Source organism: Bubalus bubalis, chromosome 11, assembly GCF_019923935.1.
Source record: "Bubalus bubalis isolate 160015118507 breed Murrah chromosome 11, NDDB_SH_1, whole genome shotgun sequence".
Lineage (NCBI taxonomy): Eukaryota > Metazoa > Chordata > Mammalia > Artiodactyla > Bovidae > Bubalus > Bubalus bubalis.
Genome location: NC_059167.1, coordinates 94,503,801 through 94,511,420, shown reverse-complemented (window position 1 = coordinate 94,511,420; position 7,620 = coordinate 94,503,801). Strand labels below are relative to the sequence as shown.

At 41.4% G+C, this 7,620-nt stretch overlaps 1 long non-coding RNA gene across 1 annotated transcript in view; it reads left to right on the top strand.

The window, feature by feature from the left end:
- Positions 1-7,620, top strand: part of LOC123328248 — a 32,340-nt gene that overhangs the window by 2,940 nt on the left and 21,780 nt on the right. Inside the window, exon 2 of the long non-coding RNA XR_006543073.2 lies at positions 19-85. This is a non-coding gene — a long non-coding RNA (uncharacterized LOC123328248). The remainder of the gene's footprint in view (positions 1-18; positions 86-7,620) is intronic.

Below are 7,620 nucleotides of genomic sequence, written 5' to 3'. Positions count from 1 at the left end.
TAATTTTCATCTTTTCAGGTTCAAGGTGTGTGATGGCACAAGTTATCAGAAGAAATGCCCTGAACTAAAGTCTGGACAGATAAAGGTAGGGCTCATTGGTGTTCACGAAAACCTAGTAATGTTAGCATGGTGTATCGGTCAGTTTTTGGTGGATTATGCTGAGGTAACAACCCCTACAACCCAGTGATTTACAAAAACAAAGATTCATTTCTCAATCAAATTACATCTGCTGCAGGCAGCTTTTCCACCACTGTTTTGGCTTCCAGGCTCCAGGTTGAAAGATCAGCTTTTGAGGGGCCATGCTGACTATGTGCTGGAAACAACCTTGAGGGAGGAGGAGTCCTAATTTGTAGTGCTTGCTAATTCCATGATGTAAATACTCACAACCATGAAGGACTTCGGGTCACTAATGGTTTAACAAGTGACTTGCCAAGTTTCTGGACATGTAACAATCAGCTCTTATAAACCACTGGCGCCTGCTGCTCCTAAAACTGGAAACAGTTCACATTCCACATACCTAAGTTCCGCTTGCTTCAGTTCTACTCACATTCTGTTGACCAAAGCAAGTAACTTGACAAAGCTGCTCAGTGGGGCCAGAAAGTATACTCCTCTTATAAAGAAGACTTGCCAGTCATGTGACAATGGGCAGAGATTGTACCGTCCTTTTAAAAGAAGTTGAGTAAATAAATAACCCTGAATATTCATTGGAAGGACTGTTGCTGGAAGCTCCAATACTTTGGCCACCTAATGTGAAGAGCCAGCTCTTTGGAAAAGACTCTGACACTGGGAAAGATTGAGGGCAAGAGAGGAAGGGGGCTGCAGAGGATGAGATGGTTAGGTAGCATCACCAACTCAATGGACAGGAATTTGAGCCAACTCTAGGAAATAGTGGAGGACAGAGGAGCCTGGTGTGCTGCAGTCCGTGGGGTCACACAAAGTCAGACACAACTTAGCAACCCAACTACATCAAATAAAACTGGTTACAATAATACAATCCATTTTACATACTTTGGTTCAAGTAATTTTTTTAAACCTCATTATTTCCATAAACTAGAGTTCATTAACAATCCATTAATGGGATTTCTCCTTACCATTCCAAGAATGGTGTCAGAAGAAGAAACAGGTTGGATGTCTTCAAGGGGATAATTTGCAATGTGAATATTAGCTATTAGGTTACTACTTCTCTTTTCTCCCAAAAGATGCCCATACTTAACCACTGTGGACATCTGATTAAAATAATAATTGCTGGTATAAGTGAATCAGATTAAAGGTTATCTCTTATTCATCACTTAATTAATCACAAAATTTAATTAATTACAAAGTTTATTGTACCTGGTGATCCTTTTAACAAGAGATCTTATCACTTTGAGTACCTTAAAAATCCATTTGACCATATAATGAGACACATGGTATTTTTCTTAGTTCTAGTTACTGCTATTTGAGTAAGAGTCTTAATTAAGACAACATTCCTGCCCTCAAGAAGATTTTACTCCAGTGAGACAGACAAATGAACTCCAGGAAGAAAGTGAAAAATATTGTAAGAGGAAACCTTCCTGTGCCACACTAAACTGAGAACAACTACATCGTCTTGAAAGTGGCAACATTTAACCAAGGAAAAACCTGTCTTTTCTGTGTCCAGGTCCACAAGCAACAGACTTGTGTCTGCCCAGGTTTAAAAATGATGCAGTAGTTTAGTGACTGTTCCCAGCATCAGGGTCTTTTCCAGTGAGTCAGCCCTTCGTATCAGGTGGCCAAAGTATTGGAGCTTCAGCAACAGTCCTTCCAATGAATATTCAGGGTTAGTTTTTAATTCAATGTTTAAACTTTCTAATAATCTGAAATCTCTTGTAGTTTTAAATTAAAATTTAAATCAAATTATAAAATACATCTCCCTTGCCCCACACTCTTTGTTCAAATTTCAACAAGAAAAACACTCTTTAGTTCTTATTTTGGTGGTAACCGTTTCTCTTTCATCATGCTGTTAATGATAAATAAGAGGATCTCGTTTCTGTCCCCTGCCCTGGAAGTTGGCAAAGCACAAGCACTTTCATTGATAATGCAGAATATTCACTCTTTAGATTCTTGCCAGAGATTATAACTTTCCAATCTGCTAGCTAATCCTTATCAAAAGTCCAGTTTGAGAAAATTACTTATGGATGTTGCTTTAAAGACTTGAAATTATAGAGCTGTGTACTTGAACCACACTCTTTGGATGCATCCTTCCTTTATGTGCTTTTGGCCTCTAGCTTTCTTTTCTTAGATGTTTTTGTCTGGTTTTGGTGTCAGAGTAATACAGCCTTACAAATGAATTGAGAAATATACCTTCCTCTTTCATAATTTTGAAGATTTTGTGAATAATTGGTGTTCTTCTTTAAATGCTTCTTGAAATTTAACAAAGAAGCCATTTAGCCTGAGCTTTTCTTTAAGGGGAGTGTTTTAAATGACTAATTCAATTTCTTCACTGGTTGTAGGTCTTTTAGATTGTCAGTTCATTCTTGAGGAAGTTGTGGTAGTTTGTATCTTTCTAGGAATTTGTCTATTTCATTCAAGTTATCTAATGTGTTCATGTACACTTGTATATAGTATTTCTTTTTAATTTCTGTAAGGTTGGAAATGCCAGGCTGGATGAAGCACAATCTGAAATCAATATTGCCAGGAGAAATATCAATAATCTCAGATATGCAGATGACACCACCCTTATGGCAGAAAGCGAAGAAGAACTTAAGAGCCTCTTGATGAAAGTGAAAGAGGAGAGCGAAAAAGTTGGCTTAAAGCTCAACATTCAGAAAACTAAGACCATGGCATCCGGTCCCATCACTTCTTGGAAAATAGATGGGGAAACAATGGAAACAGGCAGAGACTTTATTTTTGGGGGCTCCAAAATCACTGCAGATGGTGACTGCAGCCATGAAATTAAAAGACGCTTACTCCTTGGAAGAATAGCTATGACCAACCTAGACAGTATATTAAAAAGCAGAGACATTACTTTACCAACAAAGGTCCATCTGGTCAAGGCTATGGTTTTTCCAGGAGTCATGTATGGATGTGAGAGTTGGACCATAAAGAAAGCTGAGCACTGAAGAATTGATGCTTTTGAACTATGGTGTTGGAGAAGAATCTTGAGAGTCCCTTGGACTGTAAGGAGATCTAACCAGTCCATCCTAAAGGAAATCAGTCCTAAATATTCATTGGAAGGACTGATGCTGAAACTGAAACTCCAATACTTTGGCCACCTGATGCAAAGAACTGACTCATTGGAAAGACCCTAATGCTGGGAAAGATTGAAGGCAGGAGGAGAAGGGGACAGCAGAGGATGAGATGGTTGGATGGCATCACCGAGTGGATGGATATGAGTTTGAGTAGGCTCTGGGAGTTGGTGATGGACAGGGAGGCCTGGTGTGCTGCAGTCCATGGGGTCACAAAGAGTCGAACACAACTGAACAACTGAACTGAACTGAACTGAGAGCAGTGGTTAGCAGAAGCCTACAGTTTAGCTGACTTAGAGAAAATTTGGAAGGTAGTTTGAGGAGCTGAGGATTAGGAAAGAAGGGTATGATCTAGCTACTTTTAATGCTGACATTAATAGATACAATATGGATCCAGGTTTTGTGGTGCTTGAAAGTTTATACTGTGTTGAGGACCCAGGTACTCTAGGCATTGGGGACATAAACCCATTAAATCATTGATTTAATGTATACAATTTACCCTGAATGGCTGCATCCCATCCTTTTAACATATTATTCCCCAAATGGCAGCTTAGCTGAAACTTTAATAGGCTATCCTAATGATCTATCAGGCTAGCTGCTTCTGGATGTACATGTGTTACCAGTTCAGTTCAGTTGCTTAGTCATGTCCAACTCTTTGAAACTCCATGGACTGCAGCATGGCAGGCCTCCTTGTCCATCACCAACTCCCGGAGTTTACTCAAACTCATGTCCATCAAATTGGTGATGCCATCCAACCATCTCATCCTCTGTCGTCCCCTTCTCCTCCCGCCTTCAATCTTTCCCAGCATCAGGGTCTTTTCCAATGAGTCAGTTCTTTGCAAAGTATTGGAGTTCTGGCCAAAGTATTGGAGTTTCAGCTTCAACATCAGTCCTTCCAACGAACATCCAGGACTGATTTCCTTTAGGATGGACTGGTTGGATCTCCTTGCAGTCCAAGGGACTCTCAAGAGTCTTCTCCAGCACCATAGTTCAAAAGCATCAATTCTTCAGAGCTCAGCTTTCTTTATAGTCCAACTCTCACATCCATACATGACTACTGGAAAAACCATAACCTTGACCAGACGGACCTTTGTTGGTAAAGTAATGTCTCTGCTTTTTAATATGTCATAACTAGTTGGTTTAATATGTCATAACTGTCTAGTTTGGTCATAATTTTTCTTCCAAGGAGTAAGCGTCTTTTAATTTCATGGCTGCAATCACCATCTGCAGTGATTTTGGAGCCCCTCAAAATAAAGTCTGTCACTGTTTCCACTGTTTCCCCATCTATTTGCCATGAAGTGATGGGACCTGATGCCATGACCTTCGTTTTCTCAATGTTGAGCTTTAAACCAACTTTTTCACTCTCTTCTTTTACTTTCTTCAAGAGGCTCTTTAGTTTTTCTTCGCTCTCTGCCATAAGGGTGGTGTCATCTGCATATCTGAGGTTATTGATATTTCTCCTGGCAATCTTGATTCTAGCTTGTGCTTCATCCAGCCCAGCATTTCTCATGATGTACTCTGCATATAGGTTAAAAAAGCAGGGTTAAATATAGCATATGTTATAGGTTCAGCCAAAGCTGCTGAGTAAACCATTTTCCCCTTCACCTGTTCCTCATCTTAATTCATCAGAGGTGAGAATCCTCATCCTAATGCCACAGCACACCAAGGGTTCTCATCACTTTACCTACCACTGGAAATGAAATTCTTGTTACTATCTGATGGGTAAATAATCCAGTTCCAGAAACCCATCTTGAGGTTTGGAGATTCATAGGTTTTAAGTTTCTGCTTTCTAGGGCCACTCTGGTATCTACTTTTTAAACTTGGGTTCCCTAAATTCAGGGGCTTCCCTGGTGGCTCAGACAGTAAAGAATCTACCTGCAATTCAGGAGACCTAGGTTCAATCCCTAGGTTGGGAAGATCCCCTGGAGAAGGGAATGGCTACCTCCTCCAGTATTCTTGCCTGGGGAATCCTAAGGAGAGAGGAGCCTGGCAGGCTGCAGTCCATGGGGTCACAAAGAGTTGGGCACAACGGAACAACTACCACTCCCTAAAATCAGTAATGAAAACAAAAAATAGGGTGCAGGTAGCTTGAGAGGTAACCACAGGATGATGGGGAAGCATGGAGAGTTATAAGAGAAATGTGTGCCAGAATAAAGAGTCTTTGTTTTGTTAACTCTAAGTAATTGTGTGCCTTTCAAATAATGTTTTCATTTTATATTTATAATCGTGAGTGTGACAAAAGGTATTCCCACATGGTGAACTGTTTTCGACCCTCACCTCTAGGTTTTTCAGACCCAACTTCTTCATTTTTTTAACTTTACCATTTTCTGTCAGTTAATGTGAGGAAAATGTTACTATAGACTTTATTTCATTGGTTGACTTTTGACTTGAAGACTCAGGAAGTATTTTAAACTTACCTTTGAAACGTAACATTTTCACTACCCCTATATATATGAGTGTGAGTCTCTTTTGACTTGAAACAGTAAGCTAAGCTTGGAGTTTATCCTGAAGGCATGCAAGAGAGGCACATAGTAAGATTTATATTTTAAGCATACCACTTCAGGGAAGGATGTGGGATGTGTTGGGGGAAAAAACCTACTAGAGACAAGTAGACCAATATTGCAATATTGTGGACCAAAACTGAGATATTTTTAATATTCAACCAATTCATCATGTAGCAGAAAATAATAAGCAAGAGAATGGATGGATGATGTAATTGGTACATGTAACCACAGTGGAGTTGGGGTTCCATGTCTCCCTGCTGTCTTTTCCTGACCATGGTGTGCTGGAGGAGCCTGGGCTGCTGCTCGGAGGGCACCATCCTTGTGGTCCCCACCTTGAAAGAGTAGTGCTCCCCAGGTGACCCCTTGCATGTCCCTGGGATAAGAGGGAGACACTGGTGGCAGAAAAAAAATGGCTCTCTTCCTATGGGAATTCTCAGGCCTTAGAAATTTATTCCTATTTCTCAGAACTTTTAGGAAGAAATAGTAGATGGGTTTATCTCAGAATTTCCATCCCTTTTCAGAATCCATTAGTCCACCATCCTGTATTTTGTTACGGTTTATGTGTATCTGTTTACCTTAAACTATTACATGCCTCTGACTGTGCAAGGCTTGCAGTTATTCAGACAGGACCCACTGGACCCATTTCACATTTTCCTTCCCCCAAGGGCTGTAAAATGTCAAGGACCCACGGTGCACTTTCTGGCTGCTTCACTCCACCCTGCACTTGCAATTTCTGTTCATGTACAGTTGACTTTACAGTCAGAATCAAACCTACATGCTGTAGGACATGCTAAGGAATGGTGATGTCTTAACACAGGAAATACTGTTTTTCTAACTGCCACATCTTGAAGGGTGGGGGGCAGAAAAGGCAAAGCAGCGTGAATGACAGCAATACAGGCCTTCCTGTTCTTACTCACCCACCAGGGTCCCTATCCAAGGCCTGTGTTTGGAAAGCAGACCCAGCCAGAAGAACAGTGGAAGGCGCCCCTGCACGGACAGCCTTGTCTGGGTGCACCTCCGTTGGACTCTTGCTCAAAGTGCTGGCAGGGCTGGGGCGGTGGGGGTGGTGTTCATACTGCTGGTTTGAAGGCCTGATGTGACTGTTAGGGCGAGCATCTGGAGGTTTATCTTTCCAGGGGTCCGTGTCCCCTGCCATGGTCAAGGTTGACGTGATCTGACCCTGGTGATCAGACATTCCACACAAGTGTCAGAAGTTCTTCCTAGCTTCTTCTGCCAAAGGAAAATGATAAATGCACAAAAGAGCTGATTTGGCTCTTTTCTGAGATAGTTAAAAAGAATAATAACAACAAAACCGTTTTGATTTTATTCTGTGTCTTATTCTGCAGTAGGAGAAAAGGAAACCATTGTATGTGTGGTTGGGGGATACAAAGTCTGGTTCACGGGTCTAGGGTCCAGCATCTTGTCCTCAGAGAAGCCAGGTCATGACACTGCGGCCCGTTGGCTTCGTCTGGGTTGATGTGGGATGAACCAGGCTGCCTGTATCTGTGAGTGATTTAATTAATTTAAAATCTTCCTCTCTTCCCAACCACACATCCTTTTCATTCCTCAAGTCACCACTTTTATGAAGACTTCTTAGACTGTACAAGGGGTATAGTCTAACTTGGAGGACAGAGGAAATTTAGATGAGACAGAGCCTAGAAGGAGCCTTGCCTTTGCAGCTCAACTGTATTAATCTTGGTGGCAGAAATCCGATCTCATGGTTTATATATTCCTGCCATACAGCTCAGCACAGTTCTGGGCAGATAGTAGGTCTCAGTATGTACGTGGAGGGATTGAAAATTCAAACGTGTAGTATGCCACTTCTGTGAGGCATTTAGGGTAGTCAGGTTCACGGTGATAGAAAGTAGAAGGGGGGGTGCTGGGGGCAGAGGAAGGGGAGTTCATGTTTA